The sequence below is a fragment of the Oncorhynchus gorbuscha genome, linkage group LG03 (assembly GCF_021184085.1).
Source record: "Oncorhynchus gorbuscha isolate QuinsamMale2020 ecotype Even-year linkage group LG03, OgorEven_v1.0, whole genome shotgun sequence".
In the NCBI taxonomy this organism is placed as follows: domain Eukaryota; kingdom Metazoa; phylum Chordata; class Actinopteri; order Salmoniformes; family Salmonidae; genus Oncorhynchus; species Oncorhynchus gorbuscha.
This window is the reverse complement of record NC_060175.1, coordinates 10,679,269-10,700,184: the sequence shown is the minus strand read 5'-3', so window position 1 is coordinate 10,700,184 and position 20,916 is coordinate 10,679,269.

Genomic DNA, 20,916 nt, shown 5'->3' with positions numbered 1-20,916 from the left:
CATTTTATTGCATGACATAAGTATTTGTTCACCTACCAACCAGTACAAATTCCAGCTCTCACAGACCTGTTAGTTTTTCTTTCAGAATCCCTCCTGTTCTCCACTCATTGCCTGTATTAACTGCACCTGTTTGAACTCGTTACCTGTATAAAAGACACCTGTCCACACACTCAATCAAATAGACTCCAACCTCTCTACAATGGCCAAGACCAGAGAGCTGTGTAAGGACATCAGGGATAAAAGTGTAGACCTGCACAAGGCTGGGATGGGCTACAGGACAATAGGCAAGCAGCTTTGCGAGAAGGCAACAACTTTTGGTGCAATTATTAGAAAATGGAAGAAGTTCAAGATGACTGTTAATCACCCTTGGTCTGGGGCTCCATGCAAGATCTCACCTCATGGGGCATCAATGATCACGAGGAAGGTGAGGGATCAGCCCAGAACAACCCGACAGGACCTGGTCAATGACCTGAAGAGAGCTGGGACCACAGTCTCAAAGAAACCCATTAGTAACACACTACGCCGTCATGGATTAAAATCCTGCAGCGCACGCAAGGTCCCCTTGATCAAGCCAGCGCATGTCCATGCCCATCTGAAGTTTGCCAATGACCATCTGGATGATCCAGAAGGTCATGTGGTCTGATTAGACAAAAATAGAGCTTTTTGGTCTGAACTCCACTCGCCGTGTTTGGAGCAAGAAGAAGGATGAGTACACCCCCAAGAACACCATCCCAACCATGAAGCATGGAGTTGGAAACATCATTCTTTGGGGATGCTTTTCTGCAAAGGGGACAGGACGACTGCACCGTATTGAGGGGAGGATGGATGAGGCCATGTATCGCGAGATCTTGGCCAACAACCTCCTTCCCTCAGTAAGAGCATTGAAGATGGGTCGTGGCTGGGTCTTCCAGCATGACAACGACCCGAAACACACAGACAGAGCAACTAAAGAGTGGCTCCGTACGAAGCATCTCAAGGTCCTGGAGTGGCCTAGCCAGTCTCCAGACCTGAACCCAATAGAAAATGTTTGGAGGGAGCTGAAAGTCCGTATTGCCCAGCGACAGCCCCAAAACCTGAAGGATCTGGAGAAGGTCTGTATGGAGGAGTGGGCCAAAATCCCTGCTGCAGTGTGTGAAAACCTTGTCAAGAACTACAGGAAATGTATGATCTCTGTAATTGCAAACAAAGGTTTCTGTACCAAATATTAAGTTCTGCTTTTCTGATGTATCAAATACTTATGTCATGCAATAAAATACAAATGAATTACTTAAAATTCATGAGGTGTACTGAGGTGTACTGTTTTACCATGGTCTAAGTCATGAGGTGTACTGTTTAACCATGGTCTAAGTCATGAGGTGTACTGTTTAACCATGGTCTAAGTCATGAGGTGTATTGTTTAACCATGGTCTAAGTCATGAGGTGTATTGTTTAACCATGGTCTAAGTCATGAGGTGGGTCATACTGTTTTACCATGGTCTCAGTCATGAGGTGTACTGTTTTACCATGGTCTAAGTTATGAGGTGGGTCATACTGTTTAACCATGGTCTAAGTCATGAGGTGTACTGTTTAACCATGGTCTAAGTCATGAGGTGTACTGTTTAACCATGGTCTAAGTCATTGTAACGACGTTCGTCTGTTGTAAGAAGAGAGTCAGACCGAAATGCAGCGTGTAGGTTATTCATGACTTTAATGAAGGAATTGCGGTACATGAAATAACTGATATAACAACAAACGTGAAACTAATTACAGCTTATCTGGTGACTACAACACAGAGATGGGGACAAACACCCACAAAATACAACGCGAAAGTCAGGCTGTCTAAATACGGTTCTCAATCAGAGACAACGACAAGCACCTGACTCTGATTGAGAATCGCCCCAGGCAGCCAAGCCTAACTAGACACACCCCTAATCATACACAATCCCAATTACTACAAACCCCAATACGAAACACAACATATAAACTCATGTCACACCCTGGCTTACCCAAACATATACCAAAAACACAAAATATAATGACCAAGGCGTGACAGTCATGAGGTGTACTGTTTAACCATGGTCTAAGTCATGAGGTGTACTGTTTAACCATGGTCTAAGTCATGAGGTGTACTGTTTTACCATGGTCTAAGTCATGAGGTGTACTGTTTAACCATGGTCTAAGTCATGAGGTGTACTGTTTAACCATGGTCTAAGTCATGAGGTGAGTCATACTGTTTTACCATGGTCTAAGTCATGGGTTTATACACTATAGACATATCCTGTACATGACATTATAGCTGATACATGTATTGCTGATGTCAACAGGATTACAAGTAAATATGAATATCTAATCCTGCCAACTACACCAAATGTAATGTGGGGTTTCACTGCTAACAAAGGTGGGTTTAACAACTAGCTAATGTAATGTGAGGTTTCACTACTAACAAAGGTGGGTTTAACAACTCTACCTAATGTAATGTGGGGTTTCACTACTAACAAAGGTGGGTTTAACAACTAGCTAATGTAATGTGGGGTTTCACTGCTAACAAAGGTGGGTTTAACAACTAGCTAATGTAATGTGGGGTTTCACTGCTAACAAAGGTGGGTTTAACAACTAGATAATGTAATGTGGGGTTTCACTGCTAACAAAGGTGGGTTTAACAACTAGCTAATGTAATGTGGGGTTTCACTGCTAACAAAGGTGGGTTTAACAACTACCTAATGTAATGTGGGGTTTCACTGCTAACAAAGGTGTGTTTAACAACTCTACACAACAACTCTACACTGATTATTACCTTCACATGGAGATTCTAGAATCCATCCATCACAGATCAGATGACATTGAGTTCTGTGTTCTACTTTGTCACGACTTCTACTGAAGTCAATGTCACTCCTTGTTCGGGTGGTGGTCGACGTCACCGGTCTACTAGCCATCATTGATCTATGTTTCATTTTCCATTGTTTTTGTCTTGTCTTCTTATACACCTGGTTCCAATCCCATTCATTGTTGTGTATTTAAACATCTGTTTCCCCTCATGTTTTTGTCAGAGATTGTTTATTGTTATGTTCGTGTTTAATGGATTGGTTTGCGACGGGTTCTTGTACCCACATTTATTTTATTATGGACTTTGGTTTTGGAGTTTGTGTTTTAAGTTATTAAAATACTTCATTTATACCAAGTTTGATTCTCCTGCGCCTGACTTCCCTGCCACCGACAACGTGACATACTTCTATGTTCTAATCATTTAAATGTCCTATTTTGGGATGTGTTGATAATACAATTTTGTCAGGCGGTAATTGTCATGCAGATTACTGCTATTCTCATGGTAATTGGCCAATAATTAACATAAACAGGACAAAGAATGCTTTTTGTTTATTTTTATATACTGTTTTTCATTTCTTTATTGATGTCCTTTTTAAATATTTTTGTCACGCCCTGACCTTAGAGCTGTTTTATTTCTCTATTTGGTTAGGTCAGGGTGTGTTTTGGGTGGGCATTCTATGTTTTCTATTTCTTTGTGTTTGGCCGAGTGTGGTTCCCAATCAGAGGCAGCTGTCTATCGATTTCTCTGATTGGGAATCATACTTTGGCAGCCTTTTTGACACCTAATGCAGTGGGTAATTATTTATTTTCTGTGTGTGTTTGTGTGCGCCACAGTTGCGCCACGTTCGGTTTCTGTTTACCTGTTTTTTTTGTTATGAAGGTTTCACTTTATTAAAGATGTGGAATTACATGCTGCGCCTTGGCTCATCTATGACAGGGAGTTTGAAGACAACGAACGTGACCATTTTTGCCTGTCTGTGATCTGAACCCCTCACAAAAAAAATAACAAAGAAATATTCAAAAGTTGGTCACCAAATATAACTAAACATTTCCATTTCATGGTTCAGATTATTCAAATTCAATCATGAAGTATTTAGAGAGTGATTAAAGTGACAATAGAGCGTTGAGCACCAGGCCATTAGCGACAGCCGTTAGCAAGTTTGGTAGGCCTTCCATCAGCGCCATTCATTTGCACAGGTCCAGGACAATTTATCTAGATCCACGACACCTTATCTTATCTAGATTTACATTTACATTTAAGTCATTTAGCAGACGCTCTTATCCAGAGCGACTTACAAATTGGTGCATTCACCTTATGACATCCAGTGGAACAGTCACTTTACGATAGTGCATCTAAATCTTAAAGGGGGGGGGGATACTTATCCTATCCTAGGTATTCCTTAAAGAGGTCCAGGACACCTTATCTTATCTAGATCCAGGACAACTTTATCTAGATCCAGGACAACTTTATCTAGATCCAGGACAACCTGATCTAGATCCAGGACAACTTATCTAGATCCAGGACACCTTATCTTATCTAGATCCAGGACATCTTATCTAGATCCAGGACAACCTGATCTAGATCCAGGACATCCTTATCTATATCCAGGACAACTTGTCTAGATCCAGAGCATCTCTGGATAATTGTGAACGGTCATCCAACTCAGAATTCCAAGTTGGGATTTCTCCTTTTCTCCTTAAATATGTGTCTTCGTTAGACAGACACAGAGAGGGGGAGAGGAAGAAAGGATGAAAGTGAGAGGGAAACAGAAACAGACAGGAGAGTGATTTTCACTAAAGAGAAGGAGGTCGTGCTACCCAAGATGCATGCTGGATATTTTCGAGTGAAGCGCATAATTGCCTAAATCAACCTATGCTTCTTCTGGCATGGGATTGTCAAAGATTTGGACAGCTGGCCAAGTGAAATAACCTTTTGTCTATCAATCCCATTCTATTTGTCACCTTGTGCTTAAAGGTACCTGTCTAGCTTGCCAGAAGAGGGAGAGGATGAGGGCTGCGGCGCCGGAGTTGAAGCCCATCAGTTGTTTCAACATGGCACGGTAAGCGTCACAATTCACATTTTACCCTGATAAGTTGTTTTATAATGGTTACTTTATTTGACCACAGCAGAGTTCAATATTATAGAGAGTGTGTGTGTAAGACCAATCACTTTACCAAGTAGGTGGAGGCATTACCCATTAAGGTCAGTGAAGGAAGGAAGTCTAAATTCCCTTCTGTAACCCATCAAGGACAAGACTGGCGAGGCAACCTCCAACACCAACGGTTCCCCTGAGGTCATCTTGTGTGACCAAGGTCATGAACTCTGGAACAAGGTACGGATTTTCTAGGTTATATTCTGTCACCAATGTTTTTTATTTATTTTTTATTACTTTTTATTTTTTTATGGTACATAATGAAGCATATTTCAATATCTTACATTGTCAATATCTTACATTATCAATATCTTACATTATCAATAGACATCCCTTTCTTATCTCCTCCTCCAGGATTGGATGAACGGACCAACCACACCCTCAAGAATGCCACGGGCAAGGTACCAGGAACGGTGGTAGGACAACCTGAAGGTATTTATCTTTGCAAACAACATCTTCCAGGCCTCTACCGAGTACTCACTCTATCGCCTTCTGTACGGATGGGAGCCGCAGCTGTTGACTGAGGTAAACAATGCAATTGTATATACACTTATCGCATACACTGTAGTCTTTCAGATGTGTGATTGACTTAGTGTTGTTGTTTGTCTATTGCTATTTTTGTATAATGTACTTTCAGATCACTGAAACCCTCCCTGATGTGGTGGAAGTTGTCGAACCTTATCAGAACGCCTTCGAGGATCACCTTCAGGCACGGACTGAGAAGGATGTAGAGGCTTTTACCCAGGTCAAAATGATTTTCCGCTGTTAATCTATATTCTGTCCCGCCAAGAGATATATAAGAGATGTATTTGTAATAATATGATATATAATTGCATTTGTTTCTGTTATAAATCAAGGTGAGACTGAACATGGACAAGGTGCAGGAGAAACAGAAGGGGAGCAACTTGAGGAGAATCAAGAAGGGGACCAAGTGCTTCGACATCCGGGCGAATGACTTGGTTTGGAAGAAGGCCGAAAGGAAGGCAAGATCTGGGAAACATCTCTGCTTTTTCGTTCCTAGCTGGAGTCACCATCCATTAAGGTGAATATAAACATCTCAGATAATAACTATTTGCATTTGCACACAACAAAATCCGAAGTTAGTTTTATTTGACCTAACACTGACATTTTTCTCTTTATGTCTTCCTAGGGTTACCTCGGTGGAAGCCAACAATCTTCTCCAGTTGATGCATTTGGACGGTCGACCACTGAAAGTCTTGACACTTTGGTGAAGTCAATGAGAAAAAGAATGTTAAAGAAGAAAATCAGAAAACACGTTTGGTGTTTCACCAAAAGGCATGTGGGAGACTCCCCAAACATATGGAAGAAGGTACTCTGGTTAAATGAGACTAAAATTGAGCTTTTGGCCATCAAGGAAAACGCTATGTCTGGCGCAAACCCAACACCTCTCATCACCCCAAGAATTCCATACCCACAGTTAAGCATGGTGGTGGCAGCATCATGCCTTGGGGATGTTTTTCATTGGCAGGGACTGGGCACTGGTCAGAATTAAAGGAATTGATGGATGGCGCTAAATACAGGGTAATTATTGAGGGAAACCTGTTTCAGTCTTCCAGAGATTCGAGACTGGGACGGAGGTTCACCTTCCAGCAGGACAATAACCCTAAGCATGCTTCTAAAGCAACACTCAAGTGGTTTACGGGTAAACATTGAAATGTCTTGGAATGGCCTAGTCAAAGCCCAGACCTCAATCCAATTGAAAATATGTGGTGTGACTTAAAGATTGCTGTTCACCAGCTCTCAGTTAAACTAGTGGAGTTTAAAGACGTGTTGAACTCAGGCCCAGTGTAACTAGTGAAGCTTAAAGAAGTGTGGCTTTTCCTTCCTCAGCTTTATCGATTTGTGTGGACTAACTTTGTGAGAGAACTTGTCTGTTAAACTATTTGAAAGGAAACTATTGATTACAAAAGTAGTGCATAAATCTTTCTCTGACTAAAATCAACAATAACCATGGCAACCATTGGTAAAGCCCTTTACTGTAGATTTGTCTTGTATTTGGTTCAAAAACAAGCTCTGAGAAAAACAGATCTATGATGAATAACGTTTCACACTGGAAGTCAGATCGTAAATCACGTACAGTAGGCCTACATATAGTCTCATTAAAATAAAGATTCATTCAAATCAGTAAAAATCATAAACACATTACATTACTTCTTTCACTAAACACTCCAATTTCAGTCTTTCAGTCAGTTAAAATTCCTCAAAAACATTGTATTTCACTATAAGGTCTAGTCCATGCCTCAGATCCAGCCAGACATGAAGTCAAAAGAAACTCTTTGATGTTGCCAACTATCCCATGCTCTCATACCTTCAGCAGTAGAACTTAATGAATGTGTTAAGTCATGGCCCTGAAACTTAATTTCTTAATCAAAGCCTTGCTATCTACCTCTTGGAAGGCAAACATTCAGAAGAAAATGAAACAGAGAAATGAACATTAGCTTCATCCAGGAGAAGTAAATGCATGCACATTAAATGTCAATTCATGCATTCAAACAAGACAACTGGCATAAATAAATTGGTCTCTTGTAAATGTCATTTACAAACTCCAGTATAGTGCCCTAACAGAGTTGAGCAGGCACACACACACACAGACACACACAGACACACACAGACACACACAGACACACACAGACACACAGACACACACACACACAGACACACACAGACACACACACACAGACACACACACACAGACACACACACACACACAGACACACACACACAGACACACACACACACAGACACACACAGACACTCACACACACAGACACTCACACACACAGACACTCACACACACACACAGACACACACACACGCACACACACAGACACACACACACACACATACACAAATGCACACACACACAGACACACACACAGACACACACACACACACACATATCTCACATGACATTCTAACATCAATCATAGGGACACTGCTCTCAGAACATAAAGCCCTGCCTAACACTATCCGTACACTTCTAGAACCTAACACTGACCGTGCACTTCTAGAACCTAACACTGACCGTGCACTTCTAGAACCTAACACTGACCGTGCATTTCTAGAACCTAACACTGACCGTGCACATCTAGAACCTAGCCCTTCTAGAACCTAACACTATCTGTGCACTTCTAGAACCTAACACTGACCGTGCACTTCTAGAACCTAACACTGACCATCACTTCTAGAACCTAACACTGACCGTGCACTTCTAGAACCTAACACTGACATTTCTAGAACCTAACACTGTTCTAGAACCTACCCTTCTAGAACCTAACACTAACCGTGCACTTCTAGAACCTAACACTATCTGAGAACCTAACACTAGCCCTTCTAGAACCTAACACTGACCATCACTTCTAGAACCTAACACTGACCGTGCACTTCTAGAACCTAACACTGACCATCACTTCTAGAACCTAACACTATCTGTGCACTTCTAGAACCTAACACTGACCGTGCACTTCTAGAACCTAGCCCTTCTAGAACCTAACACTATCCGTGCACTTCTAGAACCTAACACTATCTGTGCACTTCTATAACCTAACAATGACCGTGCACGTCAACAACCTAACCCTAACCGTGCACTTCTAGAACCTAACAATGACCGTGCACTTCTAGAACCTAACACTGACCATGAACTTCTAGAACCTAACACTGACCGTGCACTTCTAGAACCTAACACTATCTGTGCACTTCTAGAACCTCACAATATTTGTGCACTTCTAGAACCTAACGCTAACCGTGCCCTTCTAGAACCTAACACTAACGTGCACTTCTACAACCTAACACTAACTGTGTACTTCTAGAACCAAACCCTACCGTGCACTTCTAGAACCTAACACTAACTGTGCACTTCTATAACCTAGCCCTTCTAGAAACTAACACTGACCGTGTACTTCTAGAACCTAACATTAACTGTGCACTTCTAGAACCTAACACTGTGCTCTTCTATAACCTAACACTAACCGTGCACTTCTAGACCCTAGCCCTTCTAGAACCTAACATTAACTGTGCACTTCTAGAACCTAACACTATGTGCACTTCTAGAACCTCACAATATTTGTGCACTTCTAGAACCTCACGCTAACCGTGCCCTTCTAGAACCTAACACTAACGTGCACTTCTAGAACCTAACACTATCTGTTCACTTCTAGAACCTCACAATATTTGTGCACTTCTAGAACCTAACGCTGTACACTTCTAGAACCTAACGCTAACCGTGCCCTTCAAGAACCTAACACTAACGTGCACTTCTAGAACCTAACACTAACTGTGTACTTATAGAACCAAACCCTACCCGTGCACTTCTAGAACCTAACACTAACTGTGCACTTCTATAACCTAGCCCTTCTAGAACCTAACACTGACTGTGCACTTCTATAACCTAGCCCTTATAGAACCTAACACTAACTGTGTACTTCTAGAACCAAAACCTACCCGTGTACTTCTATAACCTAGCTCTTCTAGAACCTAACACTAACTGTGTACTTCTAGAACCAAAACCTACCCGTGTACTTCTATAACCTAGCTCTTCTAGAACCTAACACTGACTGTGTACTTCTAGAACATAACACTAACCGTGCACTTCTAGAACCTAACATGCACTACTAGAACCCCAGCGTACAGTAATATTTACAATTTCACAAACACGGAAGGACATAAAGACATGAAGACATTTTAAGATAGATGAAGACATGAAGATAGATGAAGACATGAAGATAGATGAAGACATGAAGATAGATGAAGACATGAAGACATGAAGATAGATGAAGACATGAAGACATGAAGATAGATGAAGACATGAAGATAGATGAAGACATGAAGATAGACATGAAGACATGAAGATAGATGAAGACATGAAGATAGACATGAAGAAATGAAGATAGACATGAAGACATGAAGACATGAAGATAGACATGAAGACATGAAGATAGACATGAAGACATGAAGATAGACATGAAGACATGAAGACACATGAAGACATGAAGACACATGAAGACATGAAGACACATGAAGACATGAAGATAGATGAAGACATGAAGACATGAAGATAGACATGAAGACATGAAGACACATGAAGACATGAAGACACATGAATACATGAAGATAGATGAAGACATGAAGACATGAAGATAGACATGAAGACATGAAGACACATGAAGACATGAAGACACATGAAGACATGAAGACACATGAAGACATGAAGATAGATGAAGACATGAAGATAGATGAAGACATGAAGACATGAAGATAGACATGAAGACATGAAGACACATGAAGACATGAAGACACATGAAGACATGAAGACACATGAAGACATGAAGATAGATGAAGACACATGAAGATAGATGAATAGACATGAAGACATGAAGACATGAAGATAGACATGAAGACATGAAGACATGAAGATAGACATGAAGACATGAAGACATGAAGATAGATGAAGACACATGAAGATAGATGAATAGACATGAAGACATGAAGACATGAAGACATGAAGATAGATGAAGACATGAAGACACATGAAGACATGAAGATAGATGAATAGACATGAAGACATGAAGATAGATGAAGACACATGAAGATAGATGAATAGACATGAAGACATGAAGATAGACATGAAGACATGAAGATAGATGAAGACATGAAGACACATGAAGACATGAAGATAGATGAAGACATGAAGACATGAAGACATGAAGACATGAAGATAGATGAAGACACATGAAGATAGATGAAGACATGAAGATAGATGAATAGACATGAAGACATGAAGATAGACATGAAGACATGAAGACACATGAAGATAGATGAAGACACATGAAGATAGATGAAGACATGAAGATAGATGAAGACACATGAAGATAGATGAAGACATGAAGACATGAAGATAGATGAAGATAGATGAAGACACATGAAGATAGATGAAGACATGAAGACATGAAGATAGATGAAGACACATGAAGATAGATGAAGACATGAAGACATGAAGATAGATGAAGACACATGAAGATAGATGAAGACACATGAAGATAGATGAAGACATGAAGATAGATGAAGACATGAAGACATGAAGACATGAAGATAGACATGAAGACATGAAGACATGAAGACACATGAAGACATGAAGACACATGAAGACATGAAGACACATGAAGACATGAAGATAGATGAAGACATGAAGATAGACATGAAGAAATGAAGATAGACATGAAGACATGAAGACATGAAGATAGACATGAAGACATGAAGATAGACATGAAGACATGAAGACACATGAAGACATGAAGACACATGAAGACATGAAGACACATGAAGACATGAAGATAGATGAAGACACATGAAGACATGAAGACATGAAGATAGACATGAAGACATGAAGACACATGAAGACATGAAGACACATGAAGACATGAAGACACATGAAGACATGAAGATAGATGAATAGACATGAAGACATGAAGACATGAAGATAGACATGAAGACATGAAGACATGAAGATAGACATGAAGACATGAAGACATGAAGATAGATGAAGACACATGAAGATAGATGAATAGACATGAAGACATGAAGACATGAAGACATGAAGATAGATGAAGACATGAAGACACATGAAGACATGAAGATAGACATGAAGACATGAAGACATGAAGATAGACATGAAGACATGAAGACATGAAGATAGACATGAAGACATGAAGACATGAAGATAGATGAAGACACATGAAGATAGATGAATAGACATGAAGACATGAAGACACATGAAGACATGAAGATAGATGAAGACACATGAAGATAGATGAAGACATGAAGATAGATGAAGACATGAAGATAGATGAATAGACATGAAGACATGAAGACATGAAGATAGACATGAAGACATGAAGATAGATGAAGACACATGAAGATAGATGAAGACATGAAGATAGATGAATAGACATGAAGACATGAAGATAGACATGAAGACATGAAGATAGATGAAGACACATGAAGATAGATGAAGACACATGAAGATAGATGAAGACATGAAGATAGATGAAGACACATGAAGACATGAAGATAGATGAAGATAGATGAAGACACATGAAGATAGATGAAGACATGAAGATAGATGAAGATAGATGAAGACACATGAAGACATGAAGACACATGAAGACATGAAGACATGAAGATAGATGAAGACACATGAAGATAGATGAAGACACATGAAGACATGAAGATAGATGAAGACATGAAGACACATGAAGATAGATGAAGACACATGAAGACACATGAAGATAGATGAAGACACATGAAGACATGAAGATAGATGAAGACACATGAAGATAGATGAAGACATGAAGACATGAAGATAGATGAAGGCATGAAGACATGAAGATAGATGAAGGCATGAAGATGAAACACAACAACATCATCTGACAGTGAATATTGGTTCCCATCTCCGAATAGAACAGAAACAACCAAGAGAGATGCTTCTTAAACCATCCAACCCTCATAAGTCCAACCCACCCACTCTCTCACCCGTCCGGCCGGCCGCTCACAACACACACACACACACACACACACACACACACACACACACACACACACACACACACACACACACACACACACACACACACACACACACACACACACACACACACACACACACACACACACAGTAAAGATGTAGTTAGAAGAAAGTGCTCCATTGCAACAACAATGACAACAGTACCCTTGATCCTTCGTCTGATGACCCCCAGTCGGCACTTGAGCGAAACGGAAAACATATCCTCGTTCCTCCTCCTCCTCCTTTCCTCATCGACTCGTTGTTTTAAAAATTAAAGGCTTCTGTGAGGAGCACTCTGTAATAAGTCACATGACACTCGGCTCTAAGGAGCTAGTTGTCTCAGTCAGACTCGTTCTCGCTCTCTGTCACTGGCTCTCCTTTCTCTCTACACATTAAACGTCCCTTCAGACCAGATTAACTTCAAGCGCTCTAAGGTGAGGTGGTAGTGGTGGCTTCAACCAGAAGCCAGAAGAAGAAGAGCGCATGTCAAGAAGCAGACACAGAGGACGGATCTAACTGACAGCAAACAAAATAGACTGCGGCTGGACGCTGTAAAGAGAGAGGAGGCTAAGCAGCATAGAGAATGAATCCTGGGAGCTCCCTGTCACTCCCTGCGATCAGCAATATTGACTGATTAATATTCATAAACCTCTGCTCCTCTGTTTCTGGAGGCTGGATCGGTTTCACTCTGCTTCCCACTTTCTCATTCTCTTTCTCTTGTTTCTCTCTTACTCTACTCCCTTTCTTTCTCTCTCTCTCTCTCTGCCTCTCTCTCTCTCTTACTCTACTCCCTTTCTTTCTTTCTCTCTCTCTCTCTCTGCCTCTCTCTCTCTCTTACTCTACTCCCTTTCTTTCTTTCTCTCTCTCTCTCTGCCTCTCTCTCTCACTCTACTCCCTTTCTTTCTTTCTCTCTCTCTCTCTGCCCTCTCTCTGCCTCTCTCTCTGCCTCTCTCTCTCTCTTACTCTACTCCCTTTCTTTCTTTCTCTCTCTCTCTCTGCCTCTCTCTCTGCCTCTCTCTCTGCCTCTCTCTGCCTCTGACACACAGACATGCACACTACTACACACCACTGTATGTCAGAACATCTGTAGGGAATTGTACTGAATTACATGGTTCCTTATTGGAGTTCCTTCCTCCACCACCACCACCAGCAGCAGCAGCAGCCCTCCAGTCCAGACAGTGTTATTAATCACTACAATGTGTATAGGTTTAATAACCTGTCAAAACTCAGCACAACACAGCACGACTATCAGCTTCATTAGTCTCAATGACTAGAACACACAGTTAACAGTACTATAACAGTGGGATAGTGGAACTACTGTATGTCAAGAGACTACATGTACTGTATCTGCAGGGAAAGGAGAGAAGTGTCACCTCTCTTTTTTTCTAGGTGACAAATGACGCAGAGCCTAATTCACACAGAGAACTGTAAACACAACAGATCAGTACATACTAGAACCGAGTCAGAGACAACATAAACATGACGATAGAGGTGTTACAGATGCCGTATCTTAATTTGATCATCCTGTTGTTGCAAACTTGTAGTGTATTCGAGGTTTAAAAACGCTTGAAAAGTTTGTAATTTCCACTTTAAAATGTCAGATCTGATTTGCACTAACAAAAAATATATCAACCCCTACAATGATTTTTCTTTAATTATAATCCAGATAATAATTCACATTTTCCTGTTGCTACAGGATTATTTTCCTGCTGTGAGGAATTGGCTCAAATTATGATTTAGCTGAAAACATCAGACACTTAGCCTCTTCCTGATTAAAGTCTCAAAATATTTCTAATTAAAATATTATCTTCCAACAAACAGCTATAGCTATCAGAATATGAAATCTGGGCCCAATGTTGATCCGATGATGAATGATGGCTTCTGAATGATGGCTTCTGGTAGGCAAAACCATGATGATGAGCGTTTGCCATCAAAGACAGATGAAGCATTGACAAATTGGTACAACTATGAATGTTTTTTTGTAACCAATGCTCCCTCTAAAGATGATGTAAGACTGTCTGTATTTTTACATTTGATAAGAACAAAACCATTTATGATGAACATCAGTGTAGGCAGTTGGAACACATAAACACCATCAACAAGAACCAGGTAGGCTAGTTGAGAACACCTTTACCAGGTAGGACATCAAAGTTGACAGAAGTTAGTGACTAGCATTGAGGGTAATTAATTATAGGCTGTTGAGAACACCTTTATTTAACCAGGTAGGCTTAGAAGTTTGCACCTTTATTTAACCAGGGGCTGATGAATAGATTGCACCTTCATTTTGTAACCAGGTAGGCCTTTATTTAACCAGGTAGGCTAGTTGAGAACGTGTAGAGTCGGGTGCCCTTTATTTAACCAGGTCTTTGCACATTTAACCAGGTGGCTAGTTGAGAACACCTTTATTTAACCATCAAAACCAGGTAGGCTAGTTGAGTTTATTTAACCAGATGAGAACACCTTTAAGCCAGGTAGTAGTTGAGAACACCTTTATTTAACCAGGTAGGAGTTGATTTATTTAACTGGCTATTTTTACCAGGTATTTAACCAGAGGCTTTAGAACATATTTAACCAGGTAGGCTAGTTGAGAACACCTTTATTTAACCAATTTAACCAGAGGCAAAGAACTAGTTTGAAACACCTTTATTTAAAGGTAGGCATATTTTAACCAGGTAGGGTTGAAACAGAGTTGAGAACACCTTTATTTATGCATTAAACAGGTCTTTTTATTTAACCAGGTAGGCAAGTTGAGAACACCTTTATTTAACCAGGTAGGCAAGTTGAGAACAATTTAACCAGGTAGGCAAGTTGAGAACTTTATTTAACCAGGTAGGCAATTGAAACACAAACCAGGTAGGCAGTTCGAACACCTTTATTTACAGGTAGGCAAGTTGACACAGGTAGTTGAGAACACCTTTATTTAACCAGGTAGGCACATGAGAACACCTTTAAAGGTACAAGACACCTTTACAGTCACTAATACACCTAGAAACAAGTCTATATATGATGTGAGCAAATGAGGTGAGATAAGGGAGGTAAAGGCAAAAAAAGGCCATGGTGGCAAAGTAAATACAATATAGCAAGTAAAACCCTGGAATGGTAGATTTGCAATGGAAGAATGTGAAAAGTAGAAATAAAAATAATGGGGTGGAAAGGAGCAAAATAAATAAATAAATAAAATACAGTTTGGAAAGAGGTAGTTGTTTGGGCTAAATTATAGGTGGGCTACGTACAGGTGCAGTAATCTGTGAGCTGCTCTGACAGTTGGTGCTTAAAGCTAGTGAGGGAGATAAGTGTTTCCAGTTTCAGAGATTTTTGTAGTTCGTTCCAGTCATTGGCAGCAGAGAACTAGAAGGAGAATTGTACTAAGTCAGTTAAGAACAAATTCTTATTTTACAATGACGGCCTACCCCGGCCAAACACTCCCCTACCCCGGCCAAACACTCCCCCATTGGTGGCCAAACACTCCCCTAATCCCCGGCCAAACCCTCCCCTACCCCGGCCAAACCCTCCCCTACCCCAGCCAAACACTCCCTACCCCGGCCAAACCCTTCCTAAGAACAAATTCTTATTTTACAAACCCTCCCCCTACCCCGGCCAAACACTCCCCTACCCCCGGCCAAACCCTCCCCCTCCCCTGACCCCAGCCAAACCAAACCCCCCCTCTCCTACCCCGGCCAAACCCTCCCCTAACATATAACCGCTAGTGTTTATTTGTGAAGGGCACTCCTCCCTCCTCACTTTTGCCACAGGCCGGTGCACCACAGGTCAACGTCAGTTAAATCAAACTGTATTTACAAACAACATAAGCAACGGCAACATTCTCTGCTATGTGAATTAACGGGAGGGTTATTTGTTTAACAAGCAAAGGCCTCTGGGTTCAAAATCAAATACTATTTAAAATATCTAAATCACTTTCACATACATTCTAAGTAAGTACTCAGATATATATTTATTTTTAAAAACAAGTAGTTGAATATTAGTAATAAAAAGTAATAAAAAAAATACTTGAATACTCTCCCATGTATCTAAAGGTGCAATATGCAGAAATAGCTCTGCCATTTCCTGGTTGCTAAAATTCTAACAGGTCGCCTCATTTCAGTTAATGTGCCAAAACAAGCAAAATAATGTATTTTCAGTTGTTTGAAGCTGGTGTACAAAACCCAAAAGTAAAAAATGCAAAAACAAAGGTGAACGAGAAGCACAGAAATAGAGCACATAGAACAGATCTAACGTTTCTTAGATTTGCTTTCAATGAGAATGACAGATCTATAAATTATGTTTCTATGTGAATTTTAGTCGGGTCGCCCAAAAAGTCATATATTGCTTTAACCCAGATATTTGAAAATACTCTCAACTACAATTTGGTAGATTATGTGTTTATTTACAAATAAACATTCAAATACAAAATAAAAGTAATTATTTTGGGCTGTGTATTTTAAAATACTCACATTTTATAAATGTATTTGAAACCTAGGTCAGGTGACTAGTATTGCTACTAGTATCGGATAAGTATTAGTCAGCTAAATAAGTTACATGATATCACAGCAATGGCACCGACAGAGATAGTTGCCTCGCATCTGTCACGCCTTGGTCATTGTATCTTGTGTTTTTGTTAATTGTTTGGGTAGGCCAGGGTGTGACATGGGTTTATATGTTGTATTTCGTATTGGGGTTTGTATTAATTGGGAGTGTGTATTATTAGGGGTGTGTCTAGTTAGCTTGGCTGCCTGAGGCGATTCCTAATTGGAGTCAGCTGATTCTCGTTGTCTCGGATTGGGAACCGTATTTAGGCAGCCTGAGTGCGAGTTGTATTTCGTGGGTGATTGTACCTGTCTCTGTGTTAGTCACCAGATAGGCTGTAATTAGTTTCACTCGTTTGTTGTTTTTGTATTTTCAGTTATTTCATGTACATCATTTTCTTCATTAAAAGTCATGAGTAACCTACACGCTGCATTTCGGTCTGACTCTCTACAAACAACAGACAAACTTCATTACAGCATCAGGTCATTAGGAAACTGTGCAGTATTTTTAAAAACATTTTATGTATTATTTCTTACATTGTTAGCCCAGGAAATCTCAAGCGTTATTACATACAGCCGGAAAGAGCTGTTGGATATAAAAGTGTCAACTTACCAACATTACGAACAGGAATACATCTTTCCAGAAGCGGATACGGTGTTTGGCTCTCCACCCTGGACATGGGATCTTATCCAGAGGCCGACCCAAAACAACACGGTCGCCGCAGGAGAGGTGGACGGAGCGGCCTACTGGTCAGACTCAGAAGGCGAGCACACCATCTACCACTTCCGAGCATATTACTCGCCAATGTCCAATCTCTAGACAACAAGGTGGATGAAATTAGAGCACGAGTTGCCTTCTAGAGAGACATCAGAGATTGTAACATTCTGTGTTTCATGGAAACATGGCTCACTAGGGATATGATGTCAGAGTCGGTACAGCCACCCAGTATCTTCAGGCATCGCGCCGACAGAAACAAACATCTCTCTGGTAAGAAGAAGGGCGGGGTTGAAGGGCTGCCATCTAGTGGCCAAAATCCAAATTGCACCTGGGCTGGAATAATAGATTATGGCCTTTCGCTTGCATATCAAAGATGATGGTACAAAAAATACAAAAGAACGGTTGGTTTTTTCTTTTTTAAATCTTTTACCAGATCTATTGTGTTATATTCTACTACATTCCTTTCACATTTCCATAAACGTTTCCATAAACATCAAAGTGTTTCCTTTCAAATGGTGCCAAGAATATCCATATCCTTGTTACAGGCAGTTAGATTTGGATATGACATTTTCAACAAAAAATTTACAAAAACAGCCATAACTAACTAACATAACTAACATAAAGAGGCTGCTGCCAACTTTAATACATTTTATAAATTGATTTAATAAAGGTATCACTAGCCAGTTAAACTATATATTTTTATGCACATACTCTTATTCCTTTACACTTGTGTGTATAAGGTAGTAGTTTTAGGTGTTAGGTTAGATTACTTGTTAGATATTACTGTCATGCAGGTGAAAGGGACCCAAAAGCATACAGACTCAAATCTCTGCCCACTTTAATACATTTTATAAATTGATTTAATAAAGGTATCACTAGCCAGTTAAACTATATATTTTTATGCACATACTCTTATTCATTCCTTTACACTTGTGTGTATAAGGTAGTAGTTTTGGAATTGTTAGGTTAGATTACTTGTTAGATATTACTGTATGGTCGGAACTAGAAGCACAAGCATTTTGCTACACTCGCATTAACATCTGCTAACCATGTGTACGTGACCAATACAATCTGATGTGATTACACTATGAAAAGTGATTACACAAACTGATTCATTTTATTAATAAACAATACCATTGGATGTGATTACACTATGAAAAGTGATTACACAAACTGATTCATTTTATTAATAAACAATACCATTGGATGTGATTACACTATGAAAAGTGATTACACAAACTGATTCATTTTATTAATAAACAATACCATTGGATGTGATTACACTATGAAAAGTGATTACACAAACTGATTCATTTTATTAATAAACAATACCATTGTTGTCAGGATTATCTATTGCTTCCTCATCAGTGATGAATGCTGACCAGAACATAGCAGGTGAACTGAGGATAAACCTGACCATAGCTAAAGGCTAGAACATGTAACTATGTCCTTTTAAAAAGTAGACCCCTGCCCTGATCGTTTCAATAGCCACACAGCCACAAGCTGTTTCTCCTGTCTCAGCCAGGCAGGTATTCGCTATTTAGTGCACTACTTTTTAGCAGGGCCTATAGGGTTTTGGTCTAAAGTAGTGCACTACATAGGGAGCCATTTGAGGCGTAGACTCTGCAGCTATTACCCCTCGAGGAGAGGAGACCCCCGAACACAGACAGGTCATTGGCAATTCCTCCACTGATTCATTATCACTACACACAAAACCATACACACACAAAGATGCACATACACACATGCACATACACACATCTCTCTCTCTCTCTCTCTCTCTCTCTCTCTCTCTCTCTCTCTCTCTCTCTCTCTCTCTCTCTCATACACCATACTCCTTCTAGATACCGCTGAGTCTTATCTAATCACACACAGAGGTTGTACTTATCTCATCAGGTTGTACCCTCTGCAAATTATTAACCTGGCATGCCTTCCCTGTTTCTCATCTCCGGTATAGCCACTAGCTGTTTAGTAGAGAGAGGATAAAGGGAAGAAAGCAAGAGGGAGAGACAGGGAGAGGGGAGAGAGAGAGAACGAGAAAGAGAGAGGGAGAGGGGAGAGAGAGAGAACGAGAAAGAGAGAGGGATAGGGGAGAGAGAGAGAATGAGAAAGAGAGAGGGAGAGAGAGAGAGAGAAGAGGAAGAAAGAGAGAACGAGAAAGAAAAAGAGGGAGAGGGAGAGAGAGACAGAGAAAGATAGAGGAGAGGGAGAGAGAGAGAAAGAGAAAGCGAAAGAGAGAGGGAGAGAGAGAAAAGAGGAAGAAAGAGAGAGAAAGAGAAAGAGGGAGAGGGGAGACACGAAGAAAGACAGAGGAGAGGGAGAGAGAGAGAGAGAGAAAGAGAACGAGAAAGAGAGAGAGAGAGAAAGAGAAAGAAGGGAGAATGCGAGAGAGTAAGAAAGAGAGAGAGGAGAAGGTGATTTGAGGTGGTTAACAAAATGAGGACTGGTCTCTGAGGCCAAAACACTGGAATCAGTCTGAACATGGCATTCTACAGAACCACAGTCAAAGTTTAGATTGAAGGGAAATGACTTGAACATTCCTACATTATTATTATCATCATCATCATCATCTGAAACTATCCTACTGGCACATAATATACCATATACCAAGATGTGAATGATTCATATGCTTGCTTGGCTCTTTCTTCCATTTACCTGAATGTTTTGCCAAAAACTCTAACCATCAGATAGCAGCTTGCCTCAGGGAATCTCTACCCTATTAACATAAGGTACAATATCTAACATATGCAATATACGATAAGCAGAGAAACTGAAAGTTAATCAAATCTGTAAGAAATAATTCAATCACTGATTCATTCAATAGCTTTGGGAAATTAGACAGTTAATTACAATTTAATATCTTTGTTAACCTCGTTCTAAGGTCTACATGAAAGTTTCAAGGATACGTACAATTCTTACATGGTTTGCTATAAGAAAGGACATTTTGATTTAATAAAGTGACGCATGGATCATGGGATCCATCATCATCATCATCACCATTACCATCATCATCATCATCATCACCACCATCATCACCATCATCATCACCATCACCATCATCATCACCTTCATCATCATCACCATCAGGTTGGCCGTCATTGTAAATAAGAATTTGTTCTTAACTGACTTGACTAGTTAAAT